Here is a 13,070-nt window from a genome sequence, read left to right as displayed (position 1 = left end):
AGTAGTTTACAACTATAATTCACTCTGCCAATAACTGCTACACAGTCGTTACAGAAACACCCGTATCGTGTGTGCTGATTTCTGACTTGCAAGATTGCAGATGAGGGAGCACTGAGAAAGATTTAATAAGACAGAGTAGTCTTACAAAATTCCAAGGAAACTATTTTAAGCTCTCATGAAGCAACTGTAGTACTATATAAATATTTTTATTATTTTTGCATCATTTTATTTCCTGATTTCTCCGTCTCTGGATTTGTGAATATCTAAATATAACCTTCTTCTTAGAAATGAAAAATAATGGGAAATCACCTGATTTAGCTCAGAGGCAAGAAAAAATATATAGCATTACAGGGCACACTTTATGTTTATTCTTAACATGGACTTAAATATAAAAACTGAACACCAAAGTGGAGACTCACAACTACAAACTCACATTCTGTGTCCCTGCTCTTTCCTTCCTGCCACTGAAGCCACAGCATGCCCCCAGAAGACCAGATGCTGCATTCATCAGCTGTTTCTCAGAGCTTAGAATGTGCCACAAATCTCAATGTGTACTGGTAAGTGTTTCCTCATTTCTTAATGTCTGTATCTCATTTACGTTACTTTCCCTTAACCAAACATCTTACTTCAAGGCTTACTCTCTTGTGTTTCTCCCCTCTGCAGGTGTGCATAGGTTTTGCAGCCTATTCCTATGTTGTTGACTCGGTAATAAGCAGTTTCTGGGCAACAGTACCCACAGGATGCTTCTTTCAGCTTTCTGCTTGCTCTCTTTCCTGTTCTTTCCTTAACGCATAGTGGCCTATGTCAACTGCCAGAGAAAAGGTCATTTTAACCTGCCTTTCAGTGTTCTGTGACCTAAAATTCCTTCCCAGCGTGGTAAGCATTATCAAACCCAAGAAATTTGATCTGGTCCTTCAAAATACCGAAATACTACAAATTAAGGCTAAGATTGGTGGGCCAAGTAGGGCATAGTGCTGGAGAAGCTGCAGCTGCAGCTTCGGTCTGGTACTGATCAAAATAACTCTTTTCCATCTGTTCTTCAATCATTTCTTACAGCATCTTGGTCACTGAGGTGGATCGTATGAGAGAGGAAGACTGGGTCTGGGAAAATTTAACACAACGCCTGGAAGACTGCATCGGAAGGTCAGTGGTGTTCTTTTATAAGTGAGTAAAATATCATTGTGATTTAAATTAATGACTGTCAGTTCTAAGAATCTCCTAGGTTTCTGACATCCCAAACCACAGAATTCCTCTGAGCCAATGAATGTAAAAACACTTCCTCCACTTTGGATTTCTCCCTAAAAATATTTTCATTCATTACTTCATTCCCAAGCCATCAAATTTTAATCATTTCTTTCAAAAGAGATGGAAACTGTTCTGTCTTATTATAATAGTCTGCTCACGCTGCTACAACAAAATACCCTAGACGGGGTGGCTTAAACAATGGAAATTTATTCCCTCACAATTCTGGAGGCTGGGAAGTCCAAGATCAGGGTGCCAGCATGGCCAGTTTCTAGTGAAAACTCTCCTTGGCTCACAGACAGCTGCCTTCTCTCTGTGTCCTCACGTGGCAGGGAGAGAGAGGAAACTCTCTGTGTCTCCTCTTAAAAAGGCACTAATTCCAGAATGAGGACCCCATCTTCATGATATCATTCCACCTTAATTACCTCCCAAAGGCCTTATCTCCAAATCCCATCACACCGGAGGTTAGGGTTTCAACATATGAATTTTGGGGGACAAAACAATTCAGTCCATAGAACCCATCAAAACTCCGGATTTTAGTTTTGCCATTTTTATCTTCTCCACTATAAAAGGTGTTATACTAACATATTTTACGTATCTCAAACTATAAAATGCAAATCTAACCTAAAGTTTTCTGCACATTAATAAATGTCAACTCTCTGGCCCGTTTTTTGTAGTAAGCATCTGGCCCTTTATTTTCAATAAAGACAATATGATCATATTTTCTGCAACTGCCTTTTTCTGAGTACATCAGTCAAGGTCTGGTCTGGAGAGAGAAATCTCACCAGTTATTTAAAGGGAAAATAGTTTCATATACAGAATTGCTAACTAGATATAAAGTCGTTAACTAGTTAACAAAAGGGTAAAAAGGGAATTGGAAGGTAACCACTGGGGCAGTAACTGCAGGAAACAGCTTATACCCTTAGGGCTGGGGAAACAAGGAGAAAGGTTAAGATTATTGAAATGTAGAGACTTATAGGAGGAGCCCCTGGAAGTGACAAACTCCTTAGGGAGAGGAGCTGGCTGCCAACTGATGGTGGTGCCCCTGAGCTTGGAGAAGGGCTCCTTGGAAGTTGGAGAAGCACCCCAACTTCTGCAGAGGCCACCTGCTCCCAGTGGGGCAATCAATAAGATGAGATGTGATGGAGCTGGTTCTGCAAGTTCTGGAAAAGCTGCAAATGGGATTCAGCTGCTGCTATGAGGAAGAACTGGTGCCTGTAGGCACCAGTGGTTAGGATGACACAGGAAAGGCAAGGGGACAAGAAGTAGAGGGTTGACTCCACACGGAAATTAGAAGGTAGTTGAGTTCTCTCCTGCACACAAAATAAATGAAAAGTCAAGACCACAAAGTTCTAGAACACCAGCCAAAGTCGACATGGTTTTGGCCCAGACTTCCACATGGAGAGTTACCAATCCACCATCATGGTCAATACAAATTTTCTTTTTAAAAAAACCACTAGAAAAGATTCTCATTAAATATCTCATTTTGAGTGAGGCAGCTTCAGACTGAATATTTCCAATGGCTTAGATTTTTATGTGCTGTAAACAGAAGTCACTTAAAAGGCAGGATTATCAGAGAAATACAAGTAGAAATAACAAAGTACCATCTTCAAGTGTGAAATTATTAAAGTTTAAAAAGCAGTACTCAGTCTTGTAGGGCTTGGCATTAATGGGACTCATATATTGCTGGTGGAATCTAGAAAATAATTATATACATATATTTAAAGAAGCTCAAAAATGTTCAAACCCTTTGATCTTCAATTCAGTCGGTGTAGGTATACATTCTAAGGCAACAATAATAACTGTATATATTGATTTATGGGTAAAGAAATTTCTTGATGTGCTTATTATAATAAAACCTGGGAACTATATAAGTGTTCAATGATAAAGATGTGATAAAGTATATGGTGTTACAACTATATGATAAGTTGTCTTCCACAATTAAAATATATTTGTTATAGCCTATATTATTATACACTAATGCTAATGTATAGTATTAAACTTAAAAGTAGGATAAACTGCATACACATAGTATGATCTCATTAGTAAATCAAAATATACTCTTAAGAGTTTCTACTCTTAAAGTAGAAACTAGAAGAATAGGCATCAAAATTCAAAAAAAACTAGTATTGTTTTCTGAATTCTTGGTGATTTCAATTTCCTTGTTATTTATTTTATGTTTTTTGTTTTTTAACAATAAGCTTTTACTATTTTTATATACTATCTATTTTGTGTTATTACAAATAACATTTGAAGTGACATTTTTATACTATTCAAGAATGGCTGTTTTGATTAGAGCTTGTATAAAAGACTTGGCTTACTATTTTTCATCCTGTAACAAAGGAAAATGATGAGATACTCACATAAATATGGTAACATTAATAGAAAGGAGGATTTTCAAACATTAAAAAAAAGAGAGGGACAAGTAGCTTACATTCAATTGATATACCATTACATTCGTTGTGTTAGTATCATAAGTGACAATACTTTCATTATTAAATTTCAAATATATTATGATGGGGCTTCCCTGGTGGCACATTGGTTAAGAATCCGCCTGCCAATGCAGGGGACATGGGTTTGAGCCCTGGTCCGGGAAGATCCCACATGCTGCGGAGTAAATAAGCCCGTGCGGAGCAAATAAGCCCGTGCGCCACAACTACTGAAGCCCGCACACCTAGAGCCCGTGCTCTGCAACAAGAGAAGCCACCGCAATGAGAAGGCTGCGCACCACGACGAAGAGCAGCCCCCGCTCACCGCAACCAGAGAAAAGCCCACGCGCAGCAACAAAGACTCAACACAGCAAAAAATAAAATTAATAAAATTAAAACAAAACTAATATATTATGATGAATGTTTTACCTATCAGAAATTTGTTGTAAGACCTTTCTGCCACGCCTGGCATGTATTTTATTACATACGTACAACATATTTTTCTTGTCTTACTCTCAGCTGAGCCTCCACAGTGGAGAACAAAGAATTTCAAGGGCCCATACAGTCTAAAGAGAAAGGAGGAGGGGGTGGGGAGGGAGGGGTTGGGAGTTTGGGGTTAGCAGATACAAACTATTGTCTATAGGCTGGATAAACAACAAAGTCCTACTGTAGAGCACAGGGAACTGTATTCAATATCCTGTGACAAATCGTAACGGAAAAGAATATGGAAAAGAATGTATATATGTGTGAATCACTTTATTGTACAGCAGAAATTAACACAACATTGTAAATCAACTATACTTCGATAAAAACTAATAATAATAAAAGCAGTACAACTGACATATAAAAATAAATAAAGACAAGTTCCAGCATCTGTGCAAAACTTACTAATAAGATGCTAAGAAAGAAGTCCCATGACCCTTAACTTCTTAATTTGTTTTCTCAAATGTATGTAAAAGGAGGCTTGAACATTGAGAGATAGCAGACCATGGATTTCTTCAGGAGTTTCCAGCATGAGAGCACCTCATGGATGACTTCCTTCCCACCCAAGCCCCCAACCCCCATGCTAAGTGAGAAGGATGAATTAGGGATGATCCTTTGACCTCAGGAAATTGAGGAATGCAGGTCTGGTACCTGACTCGTGTCTGGGGAGTCTAGAGGCACGAGGCTTACTAGAGCAAACTATGGCAACAAGCCCAGAGGTGGAGCCAGGTCTCCACTTCCAGAGCTGCAGGTCCTGTTTCATAGACCAGGTAGGGGCTGGATGAAAGTCTCTGAGCTTGTGTCACCCTAAAAAGGAGACACCCGAGAGCACTGTCTAGAATTAAGTGACCCAAGAGATGCAGTCAGTGTGGGGTGGCTGCCAGAAGCCAGGGACTGAAGCCAGCCTCCTAGGGAACCATCTGGGATACATATGACCCACCTCAGGAAGCTGATGGGGCTTCCCTATGGGGGAACTTCAAAGAACCCACGAGTCTGCTTATAAGAGAAATGATCAGCACTCGGAACCTGCCACACCAGAGGGTCCATGGCAAGATTACAACTGCACCAGGCAAGTAAGAATTCGTGCACCCTTTGATGCTCTCACACGTGACATCTGAAGAGTCAGAGGTCCCGAGGTGAGTGGAGCAGAAAGACGTAAAGGAAAAGATGGGGAAACAGTGCAAAAAAAATTCAGTATCCTCCTTCCTACCACAGATTTTTCTGCAGCAGAACTGAACTGGAGGAGGAGAGAAAATTTAAATACGATGACATCCTGATGGTTTGGGTTGGATTGTGCTTTCTACCTGCTAAAAAAAAAAAATGTTACTATTCATTAATTCCTAAAAGTGGCTGGAGAAGCTGTGGAATCTTCATCCAGGGATAGAAGGGAACGATTTGACAGATGAAGTCGAAAGGAGCATTTAGGGAGAAAGAACAAAGTTGCTTCATGTTCATACCTAATCAAACCCTGCCGATGTCATAAACTGGTTACCTAAGCACTGCCAACAACAAAACATTTCAAATTACGGAAATGACAGAAAAGAGGGAAAAGAAGCTGGTACTACAAAATGTTAGAGTTTTCTCCAAGAAACCACTTTTTTGGACAAAAACAGCAGGAAATGTTATCAAGGGAGCCCTATATTTTCAGAAAAGGTTGTACTCTGCTTTCAGAAATATTTGTTTACAATACTGCAAGTTTTTTGGATTTATCCTATAGAAATGTGATGGAAAATGAGGGTCAGCCATAAAAAAGCTAAGTTTCAGAGACAAATTACAACCTATTCACACAAAATGCACGACGTATACATCCGATTTAAATGGCCTAGGGAAATTTTATGTTGGATGACTGAAGAGACCCACCAGTGTTTCTTATTTTCATCTGTGGTTTGAAGAGAAGACTGAGGGGTTCTTGTAACTCCTGAATGTCGAGAAGGAGGGAGGCTGGGACTCCAAGTACCCCAACTTTGGAAAAAGTCAGCAAACCAGGACTCTCAAAAGCAGCGAGGGAGCCTGTGTCTCTGAAGGAATTCAAGCCTGGGGTCTCTGTCCCTTTAAATGGAAGGAGAATGGGGGAGAGGGGTGGGGGAGGGGTGAAATAGGTGATGGGAATTCAAAGGTACAAAGGGCCCGTTTTAAAATAAGTAAGTCGTAAGGATGTAACATACAGCACAGGGAATATAGTCAGTGTTTTATAATAACTTTGCCTGCTGTGTAATCTATAAAAATATCAAATCTCTACGCTGTACACCTGAAACTAATAGAACATCAACTATACTTGAATGAATGAATGAGGGAATAAATAAATAATAAATAAATAAATGGAAGAAGAAAAGGTCTGTATTTGACTGTGAGACGTGAAGCGGACCCATGAGATGAATGACCCCTAACCAGCGTGGTGGTAATAGTCACAGTGGTGGTGGTCGGCGCGCTAGTCATCAACACTGTTGAGCCATGCGCTAGAGACCATGTAAACCTCATCTCAGTCCTCACCCCAGTCCTACGAGATAGGTTTTATTGCCTCTATTTGGCACGTTAGGAAACCAAGTCTTAGGCAAAGTAACTGAATTAAATTTTCCAACAGTAAGGGACGGATCTTGCATTTAAGCCTGTTTTTTTCTCACACCGCAATCCAAACTCTTTATCCATCCTCTGTACTGGTCATTATTGCATTTGTTTAACTCATTCAACAAGCACGTATTTATTATGTATCTAGAACTTCTTTGTTTCTGTCGTAGTGAAGAAGCAAAAGGAGAATACTTGGGGGAAATGAAAGTTAAGTTCTGTCCGTTCTGCACGAGAAAGATTCACAAGAAGAACTGGGAAGGAACATGCTGCTCTCCGCTGACACTACCCTCCTCATGGCTTGGGTTGTGCTCTCTCTTCTCTCTCTTCTGCCTCCATATCCCTAGTGTGCCCTTATCTGCCAGGTGATCGATCTTTCCACAACACCTCCCATCCTTTTATTCAGCTGCAGTTTGCTTATGGTTCATGCATGGGATTCAATAAATATATACCAAGATTACCATTAGAAGGTATTCCCCTAGGAAACGAATGTTTAAGCAGCTATGGATGTGCTGGTGTTGTTATGCACAGAATTGATACATTTTGGGGACTTTGATCAACTAACTTAGGGAGGACCGGCTAAGCGGTGAGTGTCAGGGTAGGAATGGAAGAAGGATGAAGGGCAGGCACTAGCATTGTTTGAAAGTCTGCTGTATTCAAAGCAAAGTGATAAGTGCCTTATACTTTATATAATCGAGCCATAGCTCCATGCTCTATATCTGAATATCGTCTTTAACACCAGAGTCAAAGAGGCTCATAGGACAACTTGCTTAAGTTCACACAGCTAGTAAGTCTGGGAACCTGGGTACAAAGGCAAATCTGTCTGATCCTTCTCTCCACTACATGAAAAATAGCATGTGTTTCAAAGGACTTGTACTCAAGTTTATAGCAGGAAGGCCAAGAAAGAGTTGCGGAGAAGATATAAAGCTAAGCGTTGTTCTTAAGTTAAAAAATAATAGTAAAATCTGGGGAGTTTTAGGAAGAGCCAACAGAAGACTAGGAATCTGTCTCCAACCCAACAAGAGGCCAAGACCACATCCCAGGAGCAATGACACATGATACGCTTAGTATGATCATCAATATCATCATCATTATCATGACTATTAGAGCTTCTGATAATGATACATGGCTGAGTCTCAGTGGTAACTTCTTTCTTTCCTGTTCTGAGATAAAGGGACCCCATAGTTAATAGCTTGGTAGTAATGTTCCTTCTCTCTACTATGATGCTTTTAGTTTTACTGCATCCTAGAAAGGCGGCGTCCCAGGGCACAGGATGGAGGAAGGGTGTGGGTATTGATTCGGATTATCCTAAGTGCTAACAAGCATGAAACATAAGCCAAGGCAAAGAGGAAACATTTAAACTTTAAAGCAAAGCCAGATCCCGGCCAACTGCTAAGAATTCAGACAAAAGACACGAGCTGGAGAGAGCACACCAGAGAGAGAACGTTTAAAATAGAGTGAAGGAGACAGATTTACAGTACGATGACCTGACCCTGCGGAACAGTGATTTTGCACAAGCTGACACGTGCATCTGGGAGTGTTTGCCCGGAACAGCCACATTTGCTTCTCCTCCCCCAGCTGGGATGGGAAGAATGCAGAGACACCTGACCCGAGCAGAGGCTCAGGAGCTCTCCAGCGGGTCACCTCAAAGACATCGTCACTATTCACCAGGTAAATCAGTTGTCACGTGTATCACAAATAATTTTCTATCACTGAAAACAAAGGACTAACTTTGTGGATGATTTCGTTTAAAACAAACAAACAAACAAAACCCCCCAAACCTTTTTACTGACATAATACTCTGCACAAAGAAATGTGCACAGATCAAAAGGCTGTACACAGTGATTAAAATACTGCCTACTCAGTCAAAATGGAAGAGGGGGGCAAAGAGTCAGTAATCAAGGCAATTATCATCTTAATACAAAAAAATCCAGGATAAACAAAATATCCAAACGTAAAAAAAAGGCCGTACAGCATGGCGGTTTTCCAAAATCAACACACCCATGTAACCGACATTCAAATCAAGAAATGGAACGTTTCCAAGTCCGCTGCCTCCTCTTGGATGATGACCTTGATCTCTCACCCTGAGATTCATTCTGCTTGTCTTTGAACTTTAATAAATGGAGCCATCTAAAACGTAGTAGGTTGTCTGGCTCTTTTTTTATTCAATATTGTACCTCACAGGGTTATCAAAGTGTGGAGTACAGCAATCATTTGTTCTTCCTTATTTGATATTCCGTGTATCATTATACCATAATTTGTTTGTCCGTTACTGTATTAATAGACATCTATTTTGTTTTGCTTTTTGAAAATAGTTTTGATATAAAGAATGGTGTGGTGAACATTTATGTACATATCTTTTGGTGTATTCCTTAGGAATTGCTGAGTCCTAAGACTTACTATCTTTGGATTTAATAAATATTCCTAAAGAGCTCCCCCAAGGGGTTTGGTACCAACTGCTACTCCACACAGTGGTGTTTGAATGTTCCAGAGGTTCCACATTGCCACCAACTCTTGATAACGCTAATCATTTCTATTTTAGCCTTTCTTCTTACTGTTACCAGATAAAGTATAGGACTTCCACTTACATTTGAAATATTTGGGACATACTTATATCAAAAATATTATTCACTTTATCTGAAATTCACCTATATCTGGGAATTCTATATTTTATTTGCTAAACTTGGCAACTCTATCCTGGTGCGTGTGTAGTGCTATCTCACTGTGGTTTTCATCTGCATTTCCCTGGTGGTTGATAGGTTGATCATTTTTTCATAAGTATTTTGGCTGTTTGGATAACCTCTTTTGTGATGCTCCCATTCAAGTCTTTTGCCCACTTCCTGTTAGGGGTTCAGCTTTTTCTTATTGATTTCTAGGAGTTCTTTCAATATCCTCTCTTTGTATTCTTTGTCAGATAAATAAGTTTCAGATCTTTTCTACCAGTCTGTCTGCAGTGTATCCAATCTCATAAAGGTGTCCTTAAGTCTTTAATTTTAATATAGTTCCAATTTCTCAATATTTTTCTTTACACACAGTGGATTTTATGTCTCGTTTAAGAAATCTTTTCCTCTTCCAAGGATATGACTAAATTGTTTTATATTTTCTTCCAGAAGCTTTATTGTGTTGCCTTTTATATTTAGATCAACAATCCATCTGAAATTAGTTTTGTGTTTGATAGGAGGTAGGTAGTCATTATTTTCCCCCAAACAGATAAATTATTTAGTTTAAGACACAAATTTTAATACAGTAAATTTATTAATAATATTACTCACAATCATTTGCATTCAGATATGCTTTTCAGGGTGAGAGAGAAAGGGGTAAAGTTCCTGCTATTTGTAGCATAGTGCAAATAACTCTAGGTTTGCACAATGGAGTGTTTTGTACATGTCTATTTGATTAATTATGCGTTGGGACAAATGGCGTTTAAATGGTACGTGATTCTTCATTGTTGCATGCTAAGGGAACTTCAAACAAAAGTACTAGGGAAAATTTTCTCATATTCTCTTTAAAATTAATCAGATGCTGGCTGGCTGTTTACAAACACTTTTATGTCCAAAGCATCTTCATTTTATTAAGTCCTGAAAATTTTCAACGTCTAGAGATAACTCTCCATTCTAGAAGTTATATACAGAAGTCGTTTCACGTTAGACAGTTATAGGATAAACTTAAGAATAGTGTATTAAGCTCCTCTTATTCCAAAGACAAAACTAAAGTGACAGTAAAGTACCAAACGGGGCATTAATCCACAAGGCTAAAGAAAAATGAAAGAAGAAATAATAGAGGATGAGATTTGAAAAAATATTTATGAAATTAAAAGTAGACAGAGATTGGTCACTGATATGGGAAAAATGAGGAAGCTATGACATAAGAACTAATGAATTTGCCCCGCAGACAAGCTAAAGATGAGTACTCATGGCAGCAGGTATTAGGGCAGGGGTGTGGCATGGATCTGAAGGTGGGAAAAAATATATATCGATTAAACAAAGGACAATCAGAGAAAAGAAAGGGCCCTTGGGAATTAAAAATATAATGAAATACAAGTTTAATAGAAGAATAGAGGTACAGTTAGGGAAATTTTATGAAAGGCATAAACAGACAAACAGAAGGAAAATAGGAGAGAAAAAATAAAAGTAGAGTATCAGTCTGAGAGGTACAGTGTCTACCTAAAAGGAGCTCCAGAAACAGAGGGCAGCTAAGACAGCAGGGGAAAATAATAAAATGATTAATATCAGAACATTCCCATCACGCGTGTCCAGATTGAAACCCATCAGTCGCAACACATCCACTCCAAGACTTTTCACTGGGACAGCTTAAAACACCACAGATCAAAAGAGGATTCTAATAGTTTGAGGAAAGTACAGATTGAGAAACTACTCAAATAGAATAGAAGAAGTATTTGAACAGCCACTGATTGTTTGACCATTAACACTGGATGCTGGAAGACAGTAAAGCAGAATATTCATCATTCCAGGGGATAATGATTTTCGACTACAATTGTACCCTCAGCTAAACTATAAATCAGTGTGAGGATACAATAAAGATAATTTTAGATAAAGAAAGCTTAAAAAATTGGAAACACTTAGACAATATATTTCAGCAAAATAAACGAGTAAATCAAGAACGAGGAAAACGTGAGATTAAAACAAAAGGAGATTCAAAACAGGAAAATGTTTGAACTTTTTGCAAATTTATTGATAGGTGTTTGATATATCAGGTGGAACATTTGGGAAAATATTAGAGATTGTTCTGTTGACAACTAAGCACCAGGAAAAGTGAGGCAATTTAAGTCCAAGACACACAAAGTGTTGTATGAAAATGAAAAATTAACGTCAAGGGTTATATAACAGATCTAAATCCCTAATAACATGAAGAAGTCAGTGTCTGTCTATCTGTCTGTCTCTTTCTCCCTTAACAGTAGTAGTATAATATGTATGAATAAAGAAGAAAATGTTTTAAAAATAGCTAAAAGATTTGACAACACATTCCTCTGAGGAATGGGCTTGAGTGCAGAGAATACTGGGGCAAGAAACCGTTTATAATCAGTACTTTCTCGATTTTTTAATTTGTGCACGTGTCACTTTGACTAAAACAGATGACGTTAACGTAAAAAAGAAAATCCTAGCAATTATCTAAACTTATAAGGCATTTCTTGCAAAAAATTTAAACCTAAACGTAATCTTACCTTTTACCTTCTCCTTAGATTCCATTGCACCACGCTAGATCTTATTCACCTGGATTAAACAGAATGTTTTTCTAGATTTTAAATGAAATATTTGGGGGGGGGTGTCTTGTCTATGCTCCTATATTATTGATAAAATAATATCTACATTTAACAGTTCCTCAAAATGCATTTAGAATTGACTAGAAGTATAAGGGAAGATAGAAGAGTTTGTGAAGATATTCCCGATCTCAACAGTTTCCATCTCCGCCCCATCGTCTTGTTTTAAATGCACAGTGGCATGTGTGAATGCAAATGACTGTATCTATTTTAGGAGGGATATACTGAACAGTAATAGTATCTGAAATGTTCAAGGGGATGGGGACTTTATTTATCATGAAATAGTTAAATCTTTTTTACCTAAATGCCTCAAAAAAGGAAAAATAAATGGTTTCTTGAGATCAAAACATGAAACCAAGGCAGAAAAAAAGTTTCTACCCTTTGCCTTGAATAAGGTGGCAAAAACACTTTCTCCAAGGTTTCCTCAGTTATTTTAAAGTTCTTTTAATTATTCTTCAAAGTATATTTGAAAAAAAAATTTTTTCTTAAAAAATGTTTTGATCTTGGAAAAACATAAAGGCAATATAAATCAAACAGTTGCTATTCAGTGTCAAGTAGCAGTGGCCTGGGGAGCTATTTTCACTTATCATTGGCTCCCACTTACAGTGGTTGACTTGGCTTGGTTTCTAGAATTCCTTGGATTTATGTGGAGGCGCCACAAATCTCTTTCCATTAATTGAGCCCTACCCTTGAACTCTGGAGCAAGATGTCGCCTGTGGCCTATTCAGTTAGCTACAACTCAATAGGGCTGAAGCCGGTAAAAACTCTACCAGGAGAGAAAACGTGAAGATATGATCAAATTTATAACAGATCTCCAAAAGTACGGCAATCCCTGGTTCTACCCGAAGACAGGGACTCCTCAAATAGAAGTTAGAACACAGAGCTACCCATTTACTGCAGGGCGTTCTCTGCCTGACATATCTCAACCTTCGACCTGGCTTCCCTTTGACCTGAAATGCCCATTGCATTCTTAGTTTTAGGGATGCCGGACGTGTGGATGTCTGAACAAAAGCTGGCATCTCTTTCTTATTACAGAGGAATCTGATCATCTCAACCTCCCCTGGACTTATCTCTTG

This window comes from Tursiops truncatus, chromosome 6, assembly GCF_011762595.2.
Source record: "Tursiops truncatus isolate mTurTru1 chromosome 6, mTurTru1.mat.Y, whole genome shotgun sequence".
In the NCBI taxonomy this organism is placed as follows: Eukaryota; Metazoa; Chordata; class Mammalia; order Artiodactyla; family Delphinidae; genus Tursiops; species Tursiops truncatus.
This window is presented reverse-complemented; position numbering follows the sequence as displayed.